Genomic DNA, 25,922 nt, shown 5'->3' with positions numbered 1-25,922 from the left:
TGCAGGGTATTTTTTGAAGTCTTTTCCCCCCCCCCCGGATCTTCTGAACACTCATCTGTTAATCCCCTCTTTGAACTCTAGATGCCACAACTGGACACAGAAGTACAGCAGAAGTTAAACCAATACTAAACACAAGTACTATCTGGCCATCTTCTTATCGTAAAACCTAATGAAATACACTTAATGGAGTGCTTTTGTTATCAGTGCTTTTATGAGTGCTTTTAGTGTCACTATGATAAAGGCCTCTATGCTGTCTGTATCTTAAAATTCTTCATTTTTAAACTAGTCAGTTAACATTGGGCTGCAACGACACGCTTGCTTGTTCGTATTAATCTAACCTGCTTAGTAAATCAGATCACTGACAAGTGTATTCTGTTCTCTTCTTTATTGACTACATCTATCCCTGACCTTTGACTCGCACTCAAATTTCATCAGTGCCACTTCCATGTACCTTCCAGGTAACTGATAAAAAAAAGAAAAAAAAAAGAGGATGCCACCAAAGCTATCAGTGATTCTGCAGAACACCTACTGAGAGCAACTCCTACTTAGAAACACACTTCAAGATGTATTGGTCTGTTCTTATCTTGTTCAGTCTCTGACCTACGGACTTAATATGGTTCTGCTTCTGTAAAGAGTTTGCAGTATAAACTTCAGTGCCTCAGAGAAGTTCACAAAAGTATCTGTCAAACTTGTACTAAGTTTTTCATTGATAAGTGTTTAAAGCTGATGCAACTATTTTTTCTTAAATCTGTATTGATTTGAATGAACTGTTTTAAACACCTGTTGGCTCATTTAATCAGGTCAATATGATTTGTTCAGATCAAGATGTTGCTGAGCACCAGTATTAGGCCTATGATTTCTCCCCACCTTTAAAATACTGGTTTCATTTTGTTCCATTTCTGTTGAATTTCTTTCATATCATGAGACATTTAACACACAAACTGCAGAAAAACTTGTCTGTCTCAAATTCTTGGATACTGTTTATCTGGATTCACTAACTTGTACATGCCTAAATCAAGTATTACTATTAATATATAGAAGAGTTTTGCTGTGTAATGTGAAAATGCATGTGAAATATAAATACATATGGAATGATATCTTGTCAGAGATGACACCTTGCATTTTTGACCCTATTTAAAAAGTAATTCTCCCATCCCCCGCTTCTAGTTTACATACATGACCATTATTTCTAGTCCCTCTTTCTTTTCTTCCTTCATTAAATAAAATCCATTATTTTCAACTTTCCAGTCATGCAAAATTTCCACCAAGTTTCAGGAACACCAACACTAGATTCACACTAGAGTTAAATTCCATATTCACATATGAGCAGCTATAACTCTTACGTTGTCTTGACTTGCACATAAGCAACCAGTACCTGTGCATAAGCAATTAAAAAATTCCTTCTCTTCATGTTTCTAGTTGTCTTGATTCATTGTTATTATCAGTAACCCATCTTTGTGCTAAGAACTCAGAAACTTGACTTTCAACTCAGTTTAATCTTAATTTCTTCATTTTTTCTTTTTACCTGTGGATTTTGTTGTCAGTATCTACTGAGTTGTTACAGCTGCCAGCATGTTAGGTCATTTTGAATAGTAGAACAGACAGTCTATAAGTATCTGCAAATTTAATGTATGTGTCTCTGCAATTCGTTCATGCTTCTAGAAATTAAAGTACAACTTGTAGTGAAGTAAGACAAAGTTCCTTTACAGACTTGCAGTTGATCCAAACTCTTTACAATTTAGACTACAGCAGTCATGTCTGTCTTTTTCAAAGCAAGGAGAAAGGAAATATACATACCAAGTTATTGCATTAAATATATAAAGCATATAATTTTATGTTCTGTTCCTAAGTCAGTTGTTAAACTCCTACTACCATGTGAAATGTCAAATTTCATGGTGTCAAACAACTAGGAAGGATCTTTATAAATACAGTAACAGTTTGACTTTTAATCAGTCATCCTGCAGTAAAAAGTGCTCTATTCCATCACTCAGCAGACAAACATCCAAACCTCTCAATAAACTAGTTAATTAATTAGTAATTGGAAGGTGTACTAAAACTATACTTTCATTGTCATCAGATTCTTTTTATGAACAAATTCTAAGGCAGCTCTATACAGAACACTAATCTAGTTCTTGCACTATTTCCGTCCCTCTTTCTTTTCTGATAATCCTCTTATTCCCAACAGTTTTTGTGTTGAAGAGGTGAAGCATAGGTTCTAACAAAAAATCTTAATAGACATAGCTCTGACCAGAGATGAACCAAAGATGCTATTCAATTTCACGGGAACTTTCAAAATCTTGAAACTTATTTTTGTTCTGTAATGAAATAAAAACATTTTTAAGGTATCTTCATGAAAATACAAGAATGTTCAGTGTCTCCCCTCCTCTCTTGGACAAGAAAAATAGCTAAGAATATATCCGAATGTGGAAAATCTTGAATGAGAACTTTTCAGTGAAGGAATGTAATATCATGATACTGCATTTAGAGAACTAGATTACATTCATTAGACTATTAGGTAGAATGGAGTCTCTCTCTTTCCCTCACAAAATTGTATTTTCAAAGAAGTTGACACAGAAGACTATTTCCCCAAAAGCTGAGTAATTAAAAAAGTGTTGGCTAGCTTAAGTTACAAATAACTCTGCAAATATGAAAAGCAAAAATGATTTGCCAAAGAAAATATCCAAAATAAAGATTTAAGATAGGCCTTCAGGTTACCAATATGACCGGACTATGTCTATGCATGAGAAATGAGCATTCTACTACCACAGAAGAACAGATAAAAACAGATGTTAGGATCTTAAAAGCTGAAGAAGAAACACCTACAGTCCTTTTTTATTGTCTTTATAAAGTTTCCTTGACATCAGCCATAGATGTGAGTTACAAAGAAATCTGAAGCAGAAAATGGTGACTTTTGAGAAAAAAAGGAAGAGTAAGAAATAGTACTTATTTTTCCTCTTTACAAATTTTATTTTTGTGTGTTTTGTTCTTGTTGTTGATTCTGGGAACTAATGGAAGGAAACTAACATTATTTGCTACTGAAATGCTGCATGTCTTCTCTACATCATATCATTTCCAAATGAAGTGTAGTAGACTTATTAAATAAACTAATTGTTGACCATACCTTTCTTGTACCTTGTTCATCACACCTTCCAAGCAGAACTGATTTTCCTGAAAGAAAGGAAGTCTCGCATCAATTGCAAATCTTCATGAAATAAAAGAAAAGTTCTAGTGAAAGTGCTTCCAAGGTATGGTTCAGTTTTAAATAAATGAGAAGATGTATTTCTGGGCTTTTAAAATTTATTTTTGCTATAAAACAATTTATTTTTACATGATCTGAACTATTATTTCACAAAAATGTGAAGCCAGACTTCAGCCATATTTTAATAAAGACTTACTTTAAAATTCTAGCATTCCTAGTAATATTCCTAATGATTATTATTTGTTTAAAAGCCAGAGCTGAGACAGAAAAGGCAGCAGAAGAGAGTAGACAGTATTAGCAGCTATTTTAAACCCCAGCACTTGTATTTGTAAGTGACTGTGTGTGTATGTGCAAAAGAAGTCTGTTGGTTTACATATGAGTGCTACATAAGTTCATTTCAATCACATTTAGTTTATTCATTCTGTTTCATTCTGAAGGAATGAATTCATTCTGATCATTTCATCTATGGCTGAGAAAATTGAACCCTAACAGATTGCAGTTGCAGAATAAATTGCCTGGTGTTAGAGCTGCAAGTAATTGTTAAACTCCCACATGCCTTAGGGGAGAAAGCATGTCCTTGATTAGAAAAACAAGCTGCGGGAGGTGGTCGTGGGGGAGAAACTACGCTTATAGTTAATGGGGTATAGTGGCATTGTGTGTTAAATGCTCCAACTAAGTCATATTTTCTGCTTTTACTAACTAGCATATTAGTTTATAGTTAAAATAAATCTTAATATTTAGAGCCCATATATTTTTTTCCTACACAAAGGTGGATATCCTCTTAATACAAAATGAGCTGTTAGTGAGCAGATAAACACACAGTTTAAGACACCTATTCATTCTTTCTTCTCATTAAATTATGTATTTCTGACAGCTCTGCAGCAAAGACAGATTTAGTGTTCCTTTCTGAATAAATATGTAACTGGAAATACAATCCACAGTAGCAGGAACATTTTGATGGTTTCCGAGACTGCAAAGAATATTATTATAGAAATCTGTGTTAAGGAGTACATTTTTCTTAGTTCTGATTATATTCTAAGCTAGACTCATTTACACACTAACCTGAACATAAATGACAGAAGCAGATTTGCAAAGGCCTAAATTCATTCAGAACTCAAGATTTAGATTTTTTTCTTTGGACACAGTACTTTAAGTAATGTTTGTACTGTAGCCTTCAAGATATTTTTAATTAATTACTGAACATTATTTTATTTTCATATTTGAAGATGGAAATAGTGTAATTATACTAGATCCCTAGAAATTTCTGCCACTATTGAACACAAGATATATAAGGTAAGTATTCTTGAACTCTCAAATCTTGAAAATGTAAACCAAATTAAGCACATTGGACAGAGGACAAAGCAAATTTATGGGCCAGTGTTCTACTTAACTCAGAATGCCTCAGTCAGTAACAGGTCAGGTTCCTCTCACAGGTAAGGAACTCTTCTTTTAGAAAGTTTTATTTTTAGATCACTATATCCTGGCAGCATTGAGAAGTTGATATGTAGTAGCCCTCCGAGATGTAAAAAAACCTAAAACACTTACTTCCAATAACCTCTTTGTAGTAATTAAAGCTTCAGACCTAGACTTCTCTGGAACAATAACCTACCAAACTCATTTAAGTAGCAGAAATTTCAGTGTCTTGTCTCTCCTTTGTGTGTGTTTGTGTGAGAGGGAGTGTTTGACCCCACAGCCTCAGTTTCTCCAAACCCTGTCTTAAGAGCCAGGTTACTCTAGAATGAGTAACCTTCCTCCGCTTGAGGCTATACATCACTGTGAAACAAAATCCACAAAGCTAATATGAGTCTGACATTAAAAACAGGTAAGAAGGGAATTCTTTAGGATTAGGAAGTCCTTATTCCTAGTGCTAGTCTTTCATTCAGGGACTGACTCCATAGTTTTTAATTAGGAGTTAGAGGACAAATGTATCTACAAAAGAAGAAATTAAAATAAAGCATTTCCATTCACAGACAAAACCTTCCCAGAATGATACAGACGTAGGGTCTGTATTGTTTATTCTCTCTCTAGTCTTGCACTTCTTGCATTATGGCTCAGCTTTAGGACATCAAATGCAGAATAACTCCATCTCGTATTTCCCTGTAACTTGGTGGAAAGGGTATTTTCTGATAGATAAACACCAAATGGGCTGGATGTCCACAAGATCAATGAAAGCTGAAAGCCTAAGTATCTCACAACCAAGATTGTGTTTGAATTAAAAGATTTTTCTGAAAAAAAAGACACCATTCCTTTCATTAGATGCTTACATATGGAATTTTCAATTCAGTCAATTCAGTAAACTGAAATGTGTAGCCCTTATCAGATGATTCTATGCAATCCCTAGCTCAGCAAATGTCTTCTGTCCTTTTCTTTCCATTTAAATACAGAGACCCAACTACAGACAGAGCCATCTCTCAGAATGCTCTACGGCTCACTTGTGAGGACATGAAACACTAAGAATGACCCCATCAAGTCATCTAAGCTATTTATAAAATCAAGAGGGAGTGAGAGGTAGATGTTTAAACAAACAGGTGCTGTGGTTTCTCATTGTCTCATTATCTTACCCTTTATAAATTTATCTCCTCAACACATCAAATATGAGTAATTATTTAAATGATCTTGTATTTTAAGAAATTCCTCTTACTCCATTATGCTCTCTTTCCTAAACGAGGAAACTCAGCAACCTTAAAAGGTAGTCAAACAGTACTAATAGCATATGTCATTATTTGGTTCTCAAATAACAATTTCTCAAAAAGCTAGTTTGGAATAAACATAGCTATTCAAATTTGTGTGTCAAATCTACCCAATACCTAATAGCTTTAGATTAAATGATTAAAAAAAAAAAAAAAAAAAAAGTTAATTGATGAAAAAGTTAACTGATGCTTGTAAGAAAAATAGTTGAAAGAAAAAGTTCAATGAATAGGCATATATAGAACGGATACAACGTTTATTGGAATGTACAAATTCTCCCACTGCTGAACGAAAGGACCCCATGACCATTCTACAGTTTTAACTGATCCACCCCTCTCAGCACTTCTTAAAATAATCATTCAAATGGTAAATACTTAGTTACATATTACAGTAGGATTGAGAGCAAGATTTTCATCTAACTGCTATATTCAGGGAACTACAGTGTCATTTCAACATTTCCTTCCCTAGTACAAAGATTATTTAATTATTTCAGATAGAATGGAAATATTTTTAACAAGAAGGACTAAAACTTTCTCTAGGAATATACAGTAGAACTTCTGTCTAAGTAATACAAGTACAGATTCACGTTAGCAAAAGAAAATTAAAAGTCTCCTCTTTTGTAAAGCATGTTATTATCACTTAGCCACTGAATATAATGAGATCCTGCATTGTCCAGTTCTGTGATTCTATATTTTTGTTTCCATTATTACTATAATCAGCCTATGGTACTGAAGTTCCATTATGTTAGATTAGATAACCAATCCAAGAAAAAAAATAGCTTAAATGATCATTAGCAATCTCCCTCTCAGCTAAGTTAGCATGACATGCCACCTGTAAAAAGGTCCAGATATTTTTATATCCCAAAATGCACAACACCTACTGTTTTCATTATGAAAGTTATTAGCAAGTCCGGTACAGCACAAGTCTCTAATACATTCTTAAAAGCAAGGACTAGACTGTATTTTGTGGCAAAAGCTGATCCTCTGAATTCTAATTACAGGTATTATAGTTATGTACTCAGTGCTGTACGTATCAGTAAATTACCTGATAGTATTAAAATGTTTCTCAGAATAGAGCTTAAGAACAGTCCATCTTTTCCTACAATTTCTTCTAACATTTTTTGCTCTCAAAGTTAACAGCACCGTTGAAGGAAAGAAGTACGATTTGTTTCCTGTAGTTTTTCTTCACACTTCTCAGAACCTATCAAATATATAAGAGGAATTGCACAAAATAAATCTATTAGTAAATGAGTTAGAGTACCTGTTTCTCTCCACTATGCTGTTCATAAATCGATCAAGATAACATTAAGGCACGAATAAGCATGTTGGATTGACTAAGGCAAAAAGCAAAGCAAAACAAAACTCAAAGACACAAGAATGTTTAATAGTCAACCTCCTACGAAACTCCATTCTCACTACAAATACATCTCAAAGCACTCAAACTGCCTGGCCTGCCATTTTGAAGCACTGATTAGACTATGGAATGACTCCAAAACGGTCATTCACTCATGAGACAAGCACTCTGTAAGTTTATGCTCCTGAAAATGAATACAGTTTAAGTTGTTACAAGTATAGTGTATGTACAGCCTTTGAAATATCAATTAAAATAGTTATGTAATGCTGGCAGCCTGTGTTTGTTCCATCTACCTCATATCTTTGCATATATTCATCCACAGAATTTTGAAAATGTAGTTACCTTGATAAAACTCAGGGAAATGACAACTTTGCAAACAGAAAAGTTAGCACAACTAATTCACTTAATATTCAATTCTTTGAATATTTAATAATAATTTCAATAATAATAATAATCTTCAGTAAAAGAACAACAATATTGTGGACTGTGGTAAAAACCACTACCAACACCACCCTTTGGACTGCATTATTTCTACTACACAATTAATTAAGCATATTGTTTTCAGAATTGACTTACTGTATTTTCAACAGTTGATGCTACACACCAGAGTTCCTGAAACTCAGGAATCACCCATGCTGGGTAATGGTAGCACAATGATAGCAGTTTTCTTCTATTCTTCTAATCCCAAATTTAATTATCTTTTTTTTTTTTTTTTTTTTTTTTTTTTNTTTTTTTTTTTAAGACTCAAAATCTGCTGCCCAGGAGAAGAAAAACATTGTTGCACATTTTAGCAGTTTTCATATACATCAAATGTACCATTTTTTCCAAGAGATCTTCAGGCAGAACTAGCATGTACCAATAATCCAACTAATGTTCATCTTCATAATGGCAACAAATGTTTAAATTGTAATTTTCACTATATAAATGGCATTTGAAATGCTTAAGAAAACATTTAATGTTTCTATTAAAAAAAAAAATAAAAGTTTTCCTTATGACTAACTGCTGTTCAAATTCTGTCTCAGTGTATAATGCACAGTTCATCAGCTTCTGCTTTTGCTGAAAACTTTTGAGCTGTACCGTTCTCAAGTTCTGTACTGTCATTTAAAGTTTGAGCCGTACTGTCCCCAGATGTAATACAGAGAATAATATCCCAGTGAGACTTCTGTTCAAATGATGACTGCAGGAACTGATCTGCTTTTGATAAAATAATGTGATAATTTATTACAAGACAAAGGAACGGGAAACCAATTTCTATTGCACTGAAAATAACTGCAACATTATACCCTATCAACAGCAATTGTATCCACTTCCTGTCACTCTTCCCTTTCACAAACACATAAAATACAACACAAAATAGATACAATAAAGAAAACAACCAAATATAACAATGAATGGGTTCCATTTTCAAGCCATTCATGTTCTAGGAAGTTTCCAAGATCATGTACTGCACTGTAGAAATTAAATGATTTCAACTAAAAAAGGGGATGGAACCAGACGTTTCTCAATTTATTTTGAATGCAAAAATACTACAGGCATGTTCTTAGAAGTTTTCCACATCAATTTTAGACAGTTAAAATTGGCTCAGGTTACAGGTTCTTCTATCCAAACAAGCCATGAAACATTTTCTGAAGATTTTCCGATTCTTATTGAAGTATAGAGTGCATGTCTAGACAAAATGTCTCTTCTTAATCATGTTGCAGATCACCTTGAGATTATTTGTAGAAAATTAAATTGTTAAAGCGGAAAAAGATTTGTTTGGTATTAACTCTATGTGCTTCACAGTAGCCCTATATGTTATTTAAATCACATTTTTACAGCACAGTAGCTTTTGTTAAATACTCTGGAAAACTCAGTCATTTCAATCTGACTTCCTCTTACACAAACAGCAGTGATATAGGGCTAATTCTTTTTTCAGCAAAACTAGAAAGGGAAATTATTTATTCATAAGATATTACACAAAATTCATTAGCACAGCTGTTGCTGCTTGCACAAAGAATTCCAAATGAACATGATGGGTTATAAATTTAAATTAAAATTGATTAGTAATGCAAATCTTAATGACTGCAGAAACAGGACTATGTAAAGTCATGACATTGTACACAGTATTTCTCTCTCATGAGCTATTTTTGAAGTATCTTTAGGGATAGTGCCAAACTATATCCATGGGGGTTCATCAGAAATGAGCCCAAACTCTCATACATATCATTAGCGATCAAAGAAGTCACATAGTGAACCAACCATATAGCATATACTCTCTGCCGGTGGGAACAGCCTTCTTTAGCACTCTTCTCAAGACACTTTTGGTATATGTAAATTCTGTTTTTCTGGCTGCATTTTTATTATCAGTTCTTTAATGCTGTTTATGTAGCTGTTTAAATGCTTAAGACAACAAATCAACTGCCCATTTCCAAAAGTGGTAAACATGATGTCAGATTTAGGTGATGTACTATGCTGCAGAAAAGTATTTTGGTGCAATGGATATATATTTTTCCATTTTTATTAGAATGTAAATAACTTTGTAAAAGTATAAATCCACATATTCAGAAAGGTAGCCCAATTCCAATAATAAATCTTATCTCTAATTAAGAGCATCTTTGGACCCTACGATTAACAAAATATTGTATTTAAAAAATACACAAAAATTGCAGTGAGGGCAAAAAGTACAAAGCCTAAGATAGGGACTGAAGTTTGAATCAAGGGTTTTTTTGGCTTTTTCCCCTTCTTCCTCATTTTGTATGTATGACTGTCATGTTCCCAAAACAGGCTGATACTTGATTGCAGTTTTATGCTGCCTGAGGATCTGAAAGCTTTCATCTCATTTTTACTATTAGGATCTGTCATGATTTTGACCATCCATCCAAAATGCTAGTTCAAGACCATGGATTTAATCCATCCCAATTATAGCTTTAAGGCCATGTTTGCACTTAAAGTACTCTACTCCAATGACTAGAATTATTTATAGACATTTATATACGATACAGAAGGAAATTACACTTTTTTTTCTTTAATTAAATCAGAGAGGAGGAGTGCCTTGTTCATATAAAATTGTGGATCCAGTACATGCCTCTACTGAAGCAGCACAAGCAAATCAGGGACAACCAATTAGGTAAAATTCTCTGTGAAGCTGAGACAAGCTTCAAGACATTCCTCAAATAATCAAACTGTTATTCCTATTTAAAAAAGGTGCTGTCTCTGCTGCTGCCATTTATCTCAAAGTGGAAATTATCCAGCTTATCTGTCCTCTCTATAACAGGTAAGATACGAATTTTTCAGGTCTTAGCTGAGAGGGCAGAATTATAGATAATTTTGTGGTCAGTTTGTATAAATAAGCTTCAAGAAAAACATATGCTACTAGTGCAAGTGGTTGAAGCATTATGTTGACCATATGGTGTAAAGGATTATTTTATTTCCATTCTGAATACATATTTAAATGAAGAACGGTACTTATTTAGTGGCAGACTGAAACCACTGAGCTTTGGGAACAGTATTCATTTGGAGATGTAAAGTTGAAAGATAAAAGTCTTTTTTGCAAGGCAGACAGGAAATTGAGGAATGTGAGACAACCTGGCAGGATCGTTATAAAAAGTCAGATGTGAAGTGGGAAAGGCCTAAGAAGAAATGAGATACAGAGAAAACTGTGGCATATTTTTAATCTGGATGCACATATGCTTACATCTCACTGAAAAGAATAAACAGTTAATGGAGGACGTGATGTGGTCAAAAATAGCCTAAGGAAAACGTACAGTTAAGAGTGAATCATTCAGATATAACGGCAATAGACTTGAAAAAAATGCGTAAATAGAATATTTTGAGGCACACTACTTATAAACAAAAGTTACCTGTAATTATGCTATAAGTGAAAAAGTGTCTATTGATCTGAAAAAGCAAGAAGGGTATGAGTAATTTGCAGATTTTGTCATTTGAGAACTACATGAGTCATCTCAGAAAAGTGTCAATGAGAACTCCGTATCATACAAGGATGTAATTCTCTGTACAACATGTGTTTTAGAAAAAGGAATAGAGAGACCAAATCCAATTTTAAAGTAGATTTGGACTTACAGAAAATACTGGAACTAGTTTCTGAATCTTTCTATCTCTAGGCCCTGTGCATAGGCTCTTGAGAGGTATAAAAATAAATCTGAAATAAAAACACAGAAATATAAAAACAAATTTGTGCACTTCAGTGACTGCTAAACACAGTTTACTAAAAGGATAAAAAATATTTTGTTGTTTGATGTGCAATCTTGAAAGCAGAAAGAACTTTAGAGAAAAATACAGATCTTCAAGAGTTGGAATTTCAATAGGTCACTCGATTTAAAATCATCAACTCACTGAATCACTGATCACTTTTTTACTGAAATACACGGCACAATATTGTTTCTTCTGTTCAGCTAGTAACATGATGACTATCTATGCACCATCTGTTAATCTTCTGGGAAACAACTTTGATATAAGCAGCTTTATCGTGCAAGTGCTAAATAGGCCAAGCACCGGTTCTTTCAAAAGCCTAACACTTTGCATCTCAAGCAGCAACTGAATGAAAAAAAACTGAAGCTCTATCAGCTGACTTTTTTTGGTCAGCTATCACCTAGCTTTTTCTTCATTTGACAGTATGTACAACCAGCTGCCTAAAATTTCTGTGTAAAAGGCTCAGCTCTGGTTGCAGAAAAGCTCAGGCCAACCCTATGAACATATAAATATCTCAAAAATTTCATTCAGAACCTTCTCTAGAAACTCTCCTTACGTTATTTTCTCTATTTTGAACTATTTTCTTTTTTATTTGTACTATACTATGTTTTGCCCTTATTTTCCTTTTTCAGTCACTGTCCGGCAGCAAAGATTCTGCTACCTCAACCAACTTACAAACTCTGAAGTGTTTTTTTTTCGCTTCTTCACAAAAAAATATTAAATCGTGGCACTTGAGAGACCTTCAAGTTTAAAATAGAACAATTATGGAATGCCACTAATTAATACACACTCACAAGTTTCTAGACTGATACTTCATCCATTTCATTCATATTTCAAAACATTCTCTGCAAATTAAGTCTTTTTTTATGCACAGAAAAGACACAGTGTAAAACTTCCTTTTTTTCCTGTGAGTTTTTCTTTGTCATAGATGGCTATTTTTAATTGGTCTCCCGTATCTAACTTTTTTCAAGACAAAAAGTTAATGTCTTCTAGCTGAGTAGTGGCTATCTGAGTTATTCCCATCTGGTAAGGTGGGGAACAGATAGCAGAGTACTGATGCTTACAGCCCATTTGCTGCAACGGTATGGCAGTAAGAAACTGCTAATTCTTAATGCTCCCTCCACTTTCATGATCTCTAAATAACCTTTTCCTATTTTACTATACTATAACCTTCAGTTTCAAAAAGAGTACTACCTTCATATAACTAGTAAATTTCAGTAAAGATAGAAGCCTATTTGCCTATACTTAGATACGTACATACACACACACACACACACACACACACACACAGTATGCTCTTTGTTCTATGTCACAGATTAGTCTCAGAAAAGATTGTCTTTTAACTCTACTCAGAACAGTGGTCTGACAAACTCAGCTCCTTTAGCTGATCTCTGACTCATGCTTTGGATACTAACTTTTTATTTTTAAATCTGCATTTCTACATTGCTAAATAAGAACAGAATTCTGAGGACCTGTGAATCTAATCCTAGGAAAAAAGAAACCTGTGAAGTTTGGTTAAAAGTGTAGCTTGTGCTATTTACAAATATGATGCACATAAAAAACAATATGCAGGGTGTTTTTTTTTTTTTNGGGGGAGAGATATGAATCTTCCAGATTTGTTTAATGTCAAGAGATTGGGGAAAACACTTTTTTATCCAAACACACGAATCAATCCCAGGTAAATGGTACCGTGCTCTATTTCACTTGGGAGTAAGATCTACTCCAAGTACCTGTCAGTGTCACCATACATATAGAGAAAATATGGTCAATAACAGGATCATCATCATTATAACAAAAACACACTGCACATGATAAAGGGAAGTAAGTAAGTGCTGTGTAAGCATAACTCATATAATAACCTGGGGCAGAACTTCACTGTCAAATGCAGATACTGTGTAGAACAAACATTTTCTAGACAGGATCTTCAACTGAAAGAGAATAAAATAGCCTGGCATGTAATTCAATATCAATTTTCAAAGAAACATATTTTCCTCTTCTATAAAGGAATACGTTTTTGTTTCTTTCTTCAGTCATGTGCTTCTTTGAACACTCCAGGCTTTTTCTAAAATAGAAAAATCAAAGGAATTTGAGGTAAATCTATTTGTCTTAAATTACAAAGTTAAGGATTAGACAACCTTTCTTCAAGGCATTTAAGATATTCAAAATAAATAATACAGAACTGGACTTGAGAAAAGCTGAATAGCATACAGTAGGATATCTGAATCTTTAAAAATGCTGCTGCATCTAAAAACTTGTGATATAAATATGCATCTATTTGGAATCTGTTTAACAAAAATTCCAAGAATCTTCTTGCTGAATGAGATTATAAAGCATTTTGAAAATTTAAAACAAGCACGTAGATGATCATCTGTAAATTTTCAGTATTTTCTGAATAAAATTTCCTAATATTCTACTCCTAAAATGCTTTGTTAATGCAAGTTTTCAAGTAGTTATACATTCACAATAAATGTTGTCAAACAGTAATACTGTTTGGCATCTTGTCATCAGTGACTGTAATGTTCTTAAATATTTTTAGGATCTGTGACTGCATCTAAATCAAAGGCATAGTATCCTAATATTTTTAAGTACACACGTCAAGGTCTGATGAAGGCATTCTACTGGACATCTTTATCTTCTTTGCCAAAATACACAGAAATCTGGATTAAGAACAAACAGAAATGCCTTCAACTTTTTATTTTAACTGAGTAAATATGCCTGTCATAAAGGGCCCTGGATATATTTTTTAAAAAATTAAATATTAAGCCTCAGAATCATAAAAATTGAGGAAAAAAAAAATACGAATAAATAAAATGCAGAATTACACTAGTATGACCAGACGAAAGGTAAAATGCTTTTGAAAAAAAGTAAAAAAATGCATCAATCATTCTCTATTTTGACGAAGAGCTGATCAATTAACTGAAAATTTGTGATAAAATTGTATGAAAAATGAAAGAAGGTGGCAAGTTCTAATACGGCAAAAAATACTATGGATAGAAAGGGTCATTAATAGTGACAAGAATAGTGACAAGGTAATTGATTAGAGAAAATAAATAAATAAATAAGGAACACAAGCAAGCTCAGAGCATTTAACAAGAACAGTTGGCAAAGAGAAGGGAATATGAAAATCACCATAGCATATTCACTCCGGTGATTCACACTTTGTGCATCACTGGCTACCAAAGAAATTAGCTAGCTTATCTGGTAATGATGTTTTTAAAAATAAATAGATACTAGAATTTAAAGAAATGCTGCAGACTTTTGCTATATTGCATTTCCTTAAGTATCATCAAAATATTTTATTCCTAAGAGAGATTAGAAATAAATACATCATGATCCACCTGATGTCTATGACACAAACAAAAAATAATCAAATCCATTAACTTTGCCTCATTTTCAAAATCCTGTTCTAAAATTAAACGAAATACTCTTTAATATTAGCTATGCCATTCAAAAGACAAAATTTACTATGATTGCAATGACTGTATGCAAAAACAGGGCTATACCTTTTTCTGAAGAATCTAACCTGAGACATGTAAAAATGGTTTCAAGTTGACTTACCATGCTTCTCCCTTTTTGAAAACCTTCACTGAAGTATCTTTCTCCCGTATTAGATATTCACTATATCTCATCCCCCTTCCCTCCCTTTTCTCAATCACATACCATCCAGAGAAGGCCAGCAACTTCAGTCTGCTCCCAGCCTTGACAGAAATCTATCTTTTCTCTGATGATTCTAGTCTTAACACCTTGTTGCACTTCAGTGGTAAATTTACTTATACAATAAATCAATCTATACAGTTTCCAGCTTAGATCTTTAAACTGTTCATGGAAGGTAACAGTTCACCTCAGGTATTGTGTCGTGTTCTTTTACAGCAAAAGTTCAGTATCTCTATTTCCTAGGACTGGCTTGAGAAAAAATTTACAGCTAGCGAATTTCTCTTGGATGTAGGAAAACCAAATTCAAGATCTTTATTTCAAGAGTAGACACTCAATTGCTGCTCTTTTCCAGTGAGGAAGCAACGTTCAGACTGTAAAGGTTGTCACTTTCTGTTGAAATTATTTTCTGTTTAAGTTACAAAATATTCCAGAAGAGAAAGAAGGGCTGAGAGAGACTGACACTATAGTGTGTGCACAGGATAACCACCTGGTATAAAAGCAAACCAAGCTAATTCACCGTTCCAAATCAGGGAGAGAGACTTGTTCCTAGATGTCTTACAGACAGACACATTTCCTTATTTCTGTTCTATTCTCAGAGGGTTTGCATACAGATATGACACAATAGTCAGACTTAACCTTCAAAGATGATATTTTCATCAGAACAGATCTATTTTCATGAAAGGATATATTTCAACCACCTGACATTTTCTTTTTTTTTTAATTTCCCAACCAGATCTGTTATATCTTACAACATATGATATCTTACAACATATGTACCACATATCCCATAAAAATACTACAAAGGTAGTGAGAAGCATCTGAATTTCTATCAGCAGTGTAACCTTGCTTTGCTTGTGAATTATCATCTGATTACTGCAAACAGAGTATATTTAATATGCAGTACAGGAAATATTAGCTATTTATTAATATAAAAATATTCATTACTCTTCCTACACATTGTGTGGAAATAACTTTTAACATCCCAAAAGACAACAGCATTTCAGCTCTTCGGAAAAAAAAAAAAAAAATCCTTCCTTTTTTCACTTTCAAAAATAAGACAGAATGCCACTAGTTACTTATTCATTACATCTTTTAAAATGGTCAAAGGAATTGCATACAATTGTTCAACTAGGATAATATGTACAAAATGGAAGTAGAAACTGGCAAAGTAAGTAAAACAATTTTGATAAAATGCACTGCGCTTAGCATTCCATTTCTGATATGTATCATCTCCTCCTTGGAAAGTTCTTTGTAACATGCTGTGGATTGATTTTTCTGTTTGTGTCTATACCATACACACTCTGTTGAAAGTAAGTATTCTGTAAATTTTAATGAAAACATTTACTTACAATTATGATTGAACCTAACAGTAATGTTAAAACTCACTGGCGAAATTAGCAAACAGAAGAGAGAACAATATGTAAATAACTTCAAGAGCTACATGTATTTTCAAATATATGTATGAAATAAGACAATTTTACTTCACCTCAGCTTCATGCTACAGACTTTGGACTCTCATACAGATAAAAATTCCCATATGGAATATGAACCTTACAATTATCTGGACATTCTATCTCTTTCTTCTAGTTCAGCTATGTTTGAAAAGGCTAGAATAGGTTTGCGAGATCTATAATACATTAGATATATCCAATCCATAATGGCAATTCATTGAACATGCCACCAATAACTTTCTATTCAGAACTTTTCAGATATGAGTACACATGTAGGTGCATTTACCTGCACATACAATTCCACCTCTATTTATATGACAACAATAAAACTGCAAACTGTCCCTCTCTCATATGCCTCCAGTGGGTAAAATTAAAATAGCCTTCTGAGGAAAGGTTCCTGGGCACCCATGAGGGACCAGAATTGTCATCCTCTGTGATCCAGTCAGATGTTTAGTTCTCTCCTTCACCAGGCCATACAATTAAAATACATGTTATCTGTATGATTTTTCTTAGGTGCAGGGCGTTCTTGTCACAGAAGCCAATGAACCTGTGAAAATGAGACCCTGTAGCAAAATGAAAAGCTGACACACATGCACACCTCACATTATTCCTAACTACCAGCAGCCCTTTGATGCAGTCAGCCCTATATACTCTTCATATGTACTCCTTCACCAATATCCTCTGGATATTATTTTCCTATATAAGCTACAGGTAGTTAGCTTAGAAAACTTACAGCAATAAACATGATTATTGTATCTTTTGGATTTTTACACTTAGTCAAAGATTTCAGAACTTGCCAGGCTGAAATATTGACAAAGAGAATGTACCTTTACTATATGATAAAATAGATGGGCTAAGGGTAATTAGGCATAGGTTTTTCAAACCAGTCAGTGATATGGTTTATATTTTTAACTTTGGGAACATATGCTAAAGATTTACAAAAATTAGAGCAATATTTAGCTAGTTTTGACTATTATTTCTCATATTTCTAAAAGCCTACATCTGATATGATGGTATTATACAGTATACCAAATTTTAATTTCAGTTTTAAAATAACAGCTTAGCTGAAAGTTGTCTTTTTTTTGGATTGGACTGGCAATTTTAAATGGGCATATACACCTTTTATTATTACTTGTAAATTCTAAAAGAAGTAACAATGACTAAGTCCTTTTTTTGAATGGTATTAACTATGTAACTTAAAATATGACCATTTAAGGTATTAGAAAAATGTGGGTGTTAACAATACCAAAGAAAGAAAAAATCCTTATGGATTATGTATCCCAGCTCTAATTTAGTGATAAATGTTATGATTAAGAAAATAAACTGGATAACTAAGGAAGCTTAGTCCTAAATCTGTGGAAGGTATTTCAAACTGAACATGAAGCTATTAAAAATAAGGTTTGGTGATTAATTATTAAGCAGATTTTTCTAGAACAGTATTTTACAGGATTCAGTTGCTTTTGATGTTGTACTGAAAAAAACGGGTCACTACATTACAAATTTAGGGTGAAAATTTGAGTTCTTCTGAGACTTCAGTTTATTATTTAAATTACTTCAGTTTATTACTTAAATTATTGCTTTATTAAATTCACACACTAGAGATCATAGCCATATAATTACAATACACATTCTCATCACTGCCAAATCAAGCTAGCTAGATCAAATTCATATTACTGAAAGGAGTATTTTAACTTTACAAAACACATGCAGTAGTTTAACAGTGTTTAATAAAGATCTTTGCGAAATCATTGTAATTCACAAGCAGACATACAGCTGACAATAGCTTTGTTTTGATTCATGCATTCAAATGCTACAAATTTCTATATTACCACTGACTTCTTAAGGCAGTATTAATTCTACACTAAGGACTTAGTGGTATTTTCCCTTTGAAAAAGTTCTCTGTGACATTTGAATCAGTATGCTCTTAGGAAATCCCCCAGAATTTTCATGTGTATATTGATGAATTCAGTCTCTAAGGGATGTTTCATGATTTTTTTTTGCAATTAATCATGTTCTGTTAAAACAATATCTATATTAAATTAATGGTGGTTCATATATAAATCATAGCAAGTAAATATCTTTCTGAACTACTAGCACTGCAAAATAGCATTAGACTATTGATTTTTCATTCTCTCAGGTCAGTAGGACACAGTTCAGATAAACTCTTATTGAAGCCTAGAATAGAATGAATCAAGCATCAAGAATGAAACGAAGTATTTAATTTAGTAGTGTATTTAATATAGAGTAGCAGATTAACAAGCTAGGAGACCTGTCTCCAGATCAGATTTCACATAAGATTAATTCCTGGTGTTCCATAATGGACTGAAACACACAATTAAAATAATTAGCTACAATTCTGCCCCCTACTAACATTCAAGAGTAGGAAAGTTACTTCATGAAATGATTGCTCCCAGGAGAACTTGTGAAATAAATTCAAAGAAAAGTAAGTATATAAAATTGTTGTTCACAATAGTAATAAAAGGTTCTGTGCCATTTGTTCAACAGTATGTATGTTATATGCCCACAGTATTTCAGAGTGTTAATTACAAATCACTGCCGCTGTCACATCTGTATAGCAGACAGATAATGAATCAAATAAGCAATGGATGACTAGATCGTCTTTCCTTGATATTTGATTAACTACATACCACTTCCACTACATTTAATGTTCAAAACGGTATCTAGACATAGAACACTTAGAGAGATACCCTAACTACACTTGCTATGGGGAAGTGGGTCAGAGTTCCTAAAACATAAAGAACTTTCACAAAAATTGTGTGGAGATAGATAAAATTCTTAGTTCTACTAAAAATTAAAGGAAATTTCCTATTGATTTTCGTAAGGCCTAAGTTTTACCCTTGGCTAGTAGCCTCTAATACCTTTTTGTGCACACAATTAGAAGATGAATATATTCTTCCTAAAGGTATTATTTTGAAATAAAGTCATGCTGACTGTCCTTATTTATGTAACATTTTTCTGTATCTTGTGTATTTCTCTGAGGGACAGAGGAAAAAAAATGTTGCTTTTTTGCTTTTCAGAGGGATAAGAGGAAGGAGGGACAGGAGACAGACTAATAAAAATATGTACGTTTTTAATTCTCCTATTCTACAAAGATTAATTCATTGACTTGCCATGCCTAACAGTGCTTCCAAATCTCAGATTTGGCTCCATGCTCTGAGGTCCTATTAATCTTATATTTCACGGCATATGAAGATGTTTATGCTTAAAACAAAACTGGAGGAAAGATTTCCAAGCCGAGATAAAATTTCAAGCTTTATGGCATCTTTTCAGGAAAACCTAGTTTATGATTATATAACACTATGGGGAAACTGTGCTGGTTTCTTCTGAGGTAATTGAGTTCACAATTCGTGTGTGGATGAGTTATTTAGTAAAATATTTATTAAATGGTATTAAAACGATAAATAGTGACTACTACACTGATTCTTTGTAATACATTACATCCAGTCATTTTTGCTTTTAGTGTCTGCTTTGCAAACACTATGCTAATTTGTTTTAACATTATAAATGAGGCACCCTTACTCTAAATCATCTGAACAAGTTATATGTGAATAGTATTTACAATTTGTCTTCAAGCTGATGTACATATTCTTCAGTACAACCCATTATTATTGAAAATCTGTATGTTTCAACATAAAGATCCAGAGAGTAGATTTCAATATTATTGACAAGAGCAGACCTAGAGACAAAGAAAATGGACAAAAACCAAACCAATTTCAAAAACTGACACTGAAAACAAAATGGATTCAAGTTCTCCAGTGCTCAGTAAAGCACAGTTAGCTTCCAAGTAAGTCTATTCAGACAGAAATAGAGTTGAATTAGAGCCTCCATGTGGAGAAAAGTTAAAGTGGATTTTTGTGTCTTCTTAGTTAAACATAAATTTGATCTAAAGGTACATTAGAAGTATTCTTTCACTTCTCTATTTCTTAACCAAAGCAACTGTCTTAAGTCACAAAGTGCTATCTCTAATTCTCATTTAGACTTCTTTTTATGAGATTGGATTAATTTTATGATACTTGACATGTTTTTAAATTCTTATGAAAGAAAATAGGATACATAACCTAATTGCAATTTGATTTACTTATTCTTCTCTTAATAAATATTGAATTTATATGTGCCTTCTCTATTCATAATCAAGCAGAAATAGAGAATTAAGAAGAAAATATATTAACATAACAAAGGGCAAAACTGGAAATCAAATTTTAAAGATGTTGAAAATATAATGAGAGAAAAAAATAGTACCTGTATCTCTCATCGAATATTCTAATACCTAATTGATTTTACATGTTTTTAACAGTTTTAGATACAAACATGTTGTGATAGTATAAACTATTTTGGTTAATAGAAATAGTTACAGTTATCAGCAATACATCAAAATAACCACCATTATGTTTCCCACTTTCAGAGAGTTTTTTATCTCTAAAACAGAATGCAACGAAAATCTTAAACCAACAAAGCATGGTTACTGAGTCAGCTTTAGTTTGCAGGCTTCTGAGCTAGTAGAAGCTTTTTAAAAATCTTTCTACATCACACCAAACTCCTGAAAACTTCTTTCACCCTTGTTAGAGCTATATATTCCAAGTTTATAATCAAGGACAAATATATTTAATAGAATACTGTTTCTCTATGCTTTTCTGCACTTAAATCTCTAGACTCTTGCATAACAAGTCAGGTTAGATTTTAATCTTCAGCTTCTACCTGTTTGTTCCCAGGAAAAAAATAATAATTTGAAAGGATGTAATTTATAACTTTATAATTTATACTATCACTGCTATATAGTGCATATCTGAGGCAACCTAACACGGTTTTAATACTTCAAATACTCTAGTGGCTGGGTTTTTTTAATTTCCATCTAAGGAAATGTTACCCACTTTTACGGCAAAAGAGTAGTATTTTTCCAGCTGAGAGGAGAGCCCCATTAGTGCAATTACAGCACAGTACTATTATTAAATGATAGTAGAAAAGCGATGTTTTACTGGAGCTTACTATTTTATCACCACATAGCATAAAGATATATAATAGCATATACCACCACAGTATAAAGAGCATTGAAAGATTCTTCTGTGTGACGTTTCTGTAGATCTGTGAATTTTTGACTGCCGTTAGAGTCCATGCACAAAAGTACAAAATCAGCTCCTCCCACATTTTATGAAAGTATTAGAACTTTTTAAGATTGTATACTCCATTTACTCTCTTTTTGCTTAATTAGGAAAAATCTTTTGGTTCAGACTTATGTGGATTTGGCAAGTACTTTTAGACAGACGAATGCCATGTATCCTGTATTTCCCACCCACATCTTTGGTCCCTATAATCCAGAGAAAGCTCAAAAAACATCCCAGAAAATAAACAGTGCTTCATAGGCATATTCTGTATATAATATTCTGTGTCAATTTAAATAGGAGAAAACATATTAGAACTAAAAGCAGACCAGTTGAAAAATAAAAAAAAAGAAGTATTAAGTGTTCGGTAACTATTAACTTACATTAGTTCATGTTTCTATTAGCCTAAATCAAAGTAATCATAAAGTTTCTAAACCTAATTACAGCAGGTACTTCACAAAAAAATTGCCCCCGCATACAGCATACACCCTGAAGATCACATAAGCACTTTTGAAATAAATATGTAAAAGGAAACAATAACATTTTAATCAAGACTAACCACTCACGTTCATCTATTCGTTACCCCCCACAAACCACAGGCCTTCAGCAACCGGGCTGCAGGCTGCCTTGTGCGGGACGCGAGCGGCCGGAACCGCCCCCTTCCGGCGGCGGCCGGTTCCAACCGGCTCCCTAACGGCCGGATCCGCCCCCCGCGCGCCCGCGCTGCAGCTGCTGAGGGGCAGAAGTGGCCCGGGCCAAGAGGCACGGGGAGGAGGAAGAAGGGGCTGCGGTAGCAGCATGTGAGGATGTAGGTGGGTGGAGGCGCAGTAAGACACACTAAAGTTGATTGTGAGAAGTATGACAAGGTGCAGTTGTAGAAAAGAAACGGAGGAGGCAAGGAGAAGGGGACGTTGTTGGGGCAGTGGCTGGAGGCATGCTTTTGGAAGGAGGTGCTCCATGCCAGATGGGATATATGCCTCTGAGAGACTGCGGCGCATATATCCATTGGGGATACATGTAGGAGCAGAGGAAATGAGGAAAAAGCCGGAAGCAGTGGGAGAAAAGAGAAGCAAGAGGTGGTAGAGAGAAACAGCTATGGACAGGAAGCCACACTCCTATGTTGCCCCACATGTCACTGGAGGGGTTGGGAGGGAGCGAGTGCCATGTGCGGAACAAACGGGAAGTGGAGAATAGGAACTGAGGAGAGGACTTGGACTAGAGTTGAACGGGGGGAAAAGGGAGGAAAGGTGTTTCCCTAAGTGTTCATTTTTTGTTTGTTGTTGTTTAGAGCTGGTCAAGTTCAAAATGAGGTTCTGCGTGAGAGAATTAGCCTGTTGCAGAAAAGTCTCGATTCATCAGTCTTTGAAAAGTAACAGTTTGATTGAAATATGGGTGAGCTGTATGCAGAACAGCTCTTTGTGTTTTTAAAACAGATTTTTAAAAAAAGATTTTTGTCAAATAATTTCATTAAGCAATGCTAATTTAAAAATAAGTTGTATTGCCAAGCTGAGAGCCCCCAGGTGAAGAACGTGACTGACTAAAAGACAAGCTGACTAAAACCATGCATTTCCAAGAGCCGGTTGAAGAAACACGAGGATGCAAAATTACTTGTCCTCAAAAGGTTGATTCTTGAGGGATGGCCAAAGGCAAAGAAAGAAGTCTTACGCTTAATTCATCATTGCTGGTCTGTTTGTGATAAACTAATGGTTGTTGGCAGTTCTAAAAGACAAATAGTAGTTTCCAGCAGCATGAGGAAAGAAAAACCTCGTAACTTTCATGAAGGTCATTTGAGCATTGACTTATTTTAAGAAATAAATTCATTAAAAGCAGTGGACTCTTTTCTTCACAGGCCCAGAGCAAACATGCAGATTGATACTATGGCTTGAGAGTGTTCAATTTGTCAAGTACATTGACTGAATCAGTCCAAAGAACCATTACATTTTCAGCAAGCGCTGGAAGAATGTTAGCTGAACTATACTGACGAATTGTTTTATCTTAGAAGACAAACTCTGTAGGATATGATGGAACAACATACAACAACATTCTTGTGCTAAGGGCCACAAAGTTTTTGTATTGAAATGACACTGCAACAGTAGAAAACAGAAAAATGCACTCCAGTTCTGAAAAGAAATTGAAGTGTATTCGCATAATTCTGAGAGCTGCAATCTCAGCAGAGCTAGTTAGCTGATCTACTAAAATGTCCGAATTGAGTTTGAGTATGGAGCTAGTTTGGAGACTTCTGATCATGCAGTATTAACATGTTGCACCAATTTTATTTCTAAAACTGAAGATGTGTTTTTTTCCAAGTGTGTACAGTTAAAATTCCTTGCAATACTAGACTTATAGAGCAGGTCTGGAAGGTGTGTAGCTGTGTTCGTACAGGATCATATTTGAGCAAATACAATTTATACCCTAGACTCAAATCTAGCTTCTGTGATAGCAACTGAAGAATTTTTACTCTGTATTTTGGTTCTATGGTTGGCTGATATAGCTCAAAACTTAAAAACATCTAAATTTATAAAGTGTACCCAGCTGATCATACATCGTATTTTTTACTGAAATATAAACAGAAATTGACATTTGATGACCTGAAATCTTTTTGAAATAAGTTTTTTAAAAAACCTGATGAATGACGTTTTCAGAAAAAAGTCTATGAATACCTCTACAAAATTCAGTTATTTTAAAACAAGACAGTGAAGGTTCTGAGCTTATAATGTTTTCCTCAATATCAAATCGACTAGTGGGCGAACTGACCTCTTTTTTTATTAAAAAAGAAGTAGAATAACTGGGATCTTCACTTGTTTGTATTTCTCTAGAGTTTATGGAGAGAATATTGAAATCATCTACTTAATTACTAATCTATATGAAGATAACGTCAGACACGTATGGCTGAGCAAGTCACTCAGACTTCCTTTGTCATCATTACAGAGATTAGGTACTTTTAAAATACAATTCATCTGACATATAGTTTGGGACAGGAGAATACATTCCCTAAACTTCTCTGACTGTGTAGGCTAGGTCTCCAGTGTTTTTAAAGAGATCATGAAGTGAATAGCTCAGGGATAGCCATTTACATGGTAATATCTACATCTAGTTAGATGAATCTGTCAGTCACCTTCAGTTGCTTACTGTAGCTGCTCTAGTTTTCCTCAATATTATTTTGCACCTTGTTGTATGGGCTATTGGCTATTTTAGAGTAAGCAATCAATTAGTTTCTCTCTCTCCAGAAATTCCAAAACCACTGAATTTAGTACACATCTTTTTTTTTCTCACTCATAAGAATGTTGCTCTGACAAAACATTTTACAAAAGGAGAAGGAAAAAAAAAAGGATTGGAAAACTCAGCAGGTCATGGAGGTGACAAGGAAAGGAGATAAAGACAAAAACTTGTAATTAAAATAGGGCAAGACGTGAGAATTTATAAATAAACTATCAAGAATTACGAGTAAATAAAATATGAGCTTGAGCATAATCACTGAGCTTAACTACATATATGCTATGTGGTGAAGTGATGTGGTTTCTAAATAAAGCAAAATTACCTAGGATATGAAAGACAAGACATAGGAATCTTTTTTGAAAAAACAAAATCATCAAGTCTGAAAGTTCTCATCTATAGTGTTCAAGTAATTAGTAGACATTGCTGACATTCTGGAAACAATGCCTACTGAGGTTAATATAATTACACTGTGTCACTAATGATTACCAGCATTGCTGAGCTGTTCTGAGTTCCTCAGATTCCTTATCTACCTCAGTTTTCTGGAGATATGGTGCATAATATAAATAAATGATAGTATGAGCGTTGCTTTTACTAGAATAGTGACTCATATTTCAAGTATACAGCCAATATATCTGACTTTAACAGTGAAAAATAGCAATTTTTCTTTTTTTTTTTCATTTTTAACTGTTAAGTGAATGATTAACTCAGCTGTATTAACTCAGAGCTCATGTCAGGGCTTTTAAAGTATGTTTTATGAACTATCCATAAGAAACTGTTCATTTGGTCATAGTAGTTCCATGCCTGCCATCTCAGAAAGTCATGATGAACTGCTGCATCCTAGAGGATTGGTGAGCTTCTTTCATGTGATTATATTTCCTTGTGCTTTTTTTCCCTGCTTGGCAGATACAAAGAGAAGTTATGTCACCAAAATCAAACGTAAATAAATACAGAAGACTTTTGACCCTAACACATCTTTCAGGGCTTACGTCATCTCTTTCATCTCTGATAATTACTTTGACACCTGTGAATCATTTAGGTATTTTACCTGAAATCCTA

Source organism: Rhea americana, unplaced genomic scaffold, assembly GCF_003343005.1.
Source record: "Rhea americana isolate MKP2758 unplaced genomic scaffold, rheAme1 scaffold_214, whole genome shotgun sequence".
Lineage (NCBI taxonomy): Eukaryota > Metazoa > Chordata > Aves > Rheiformes > Rheidae > Rhea > Rhea americana.
The sequence above is the reverse complement of the archived record's forward strand: the minus strand, read 5'-3'. Positions refer to the sequence as shown.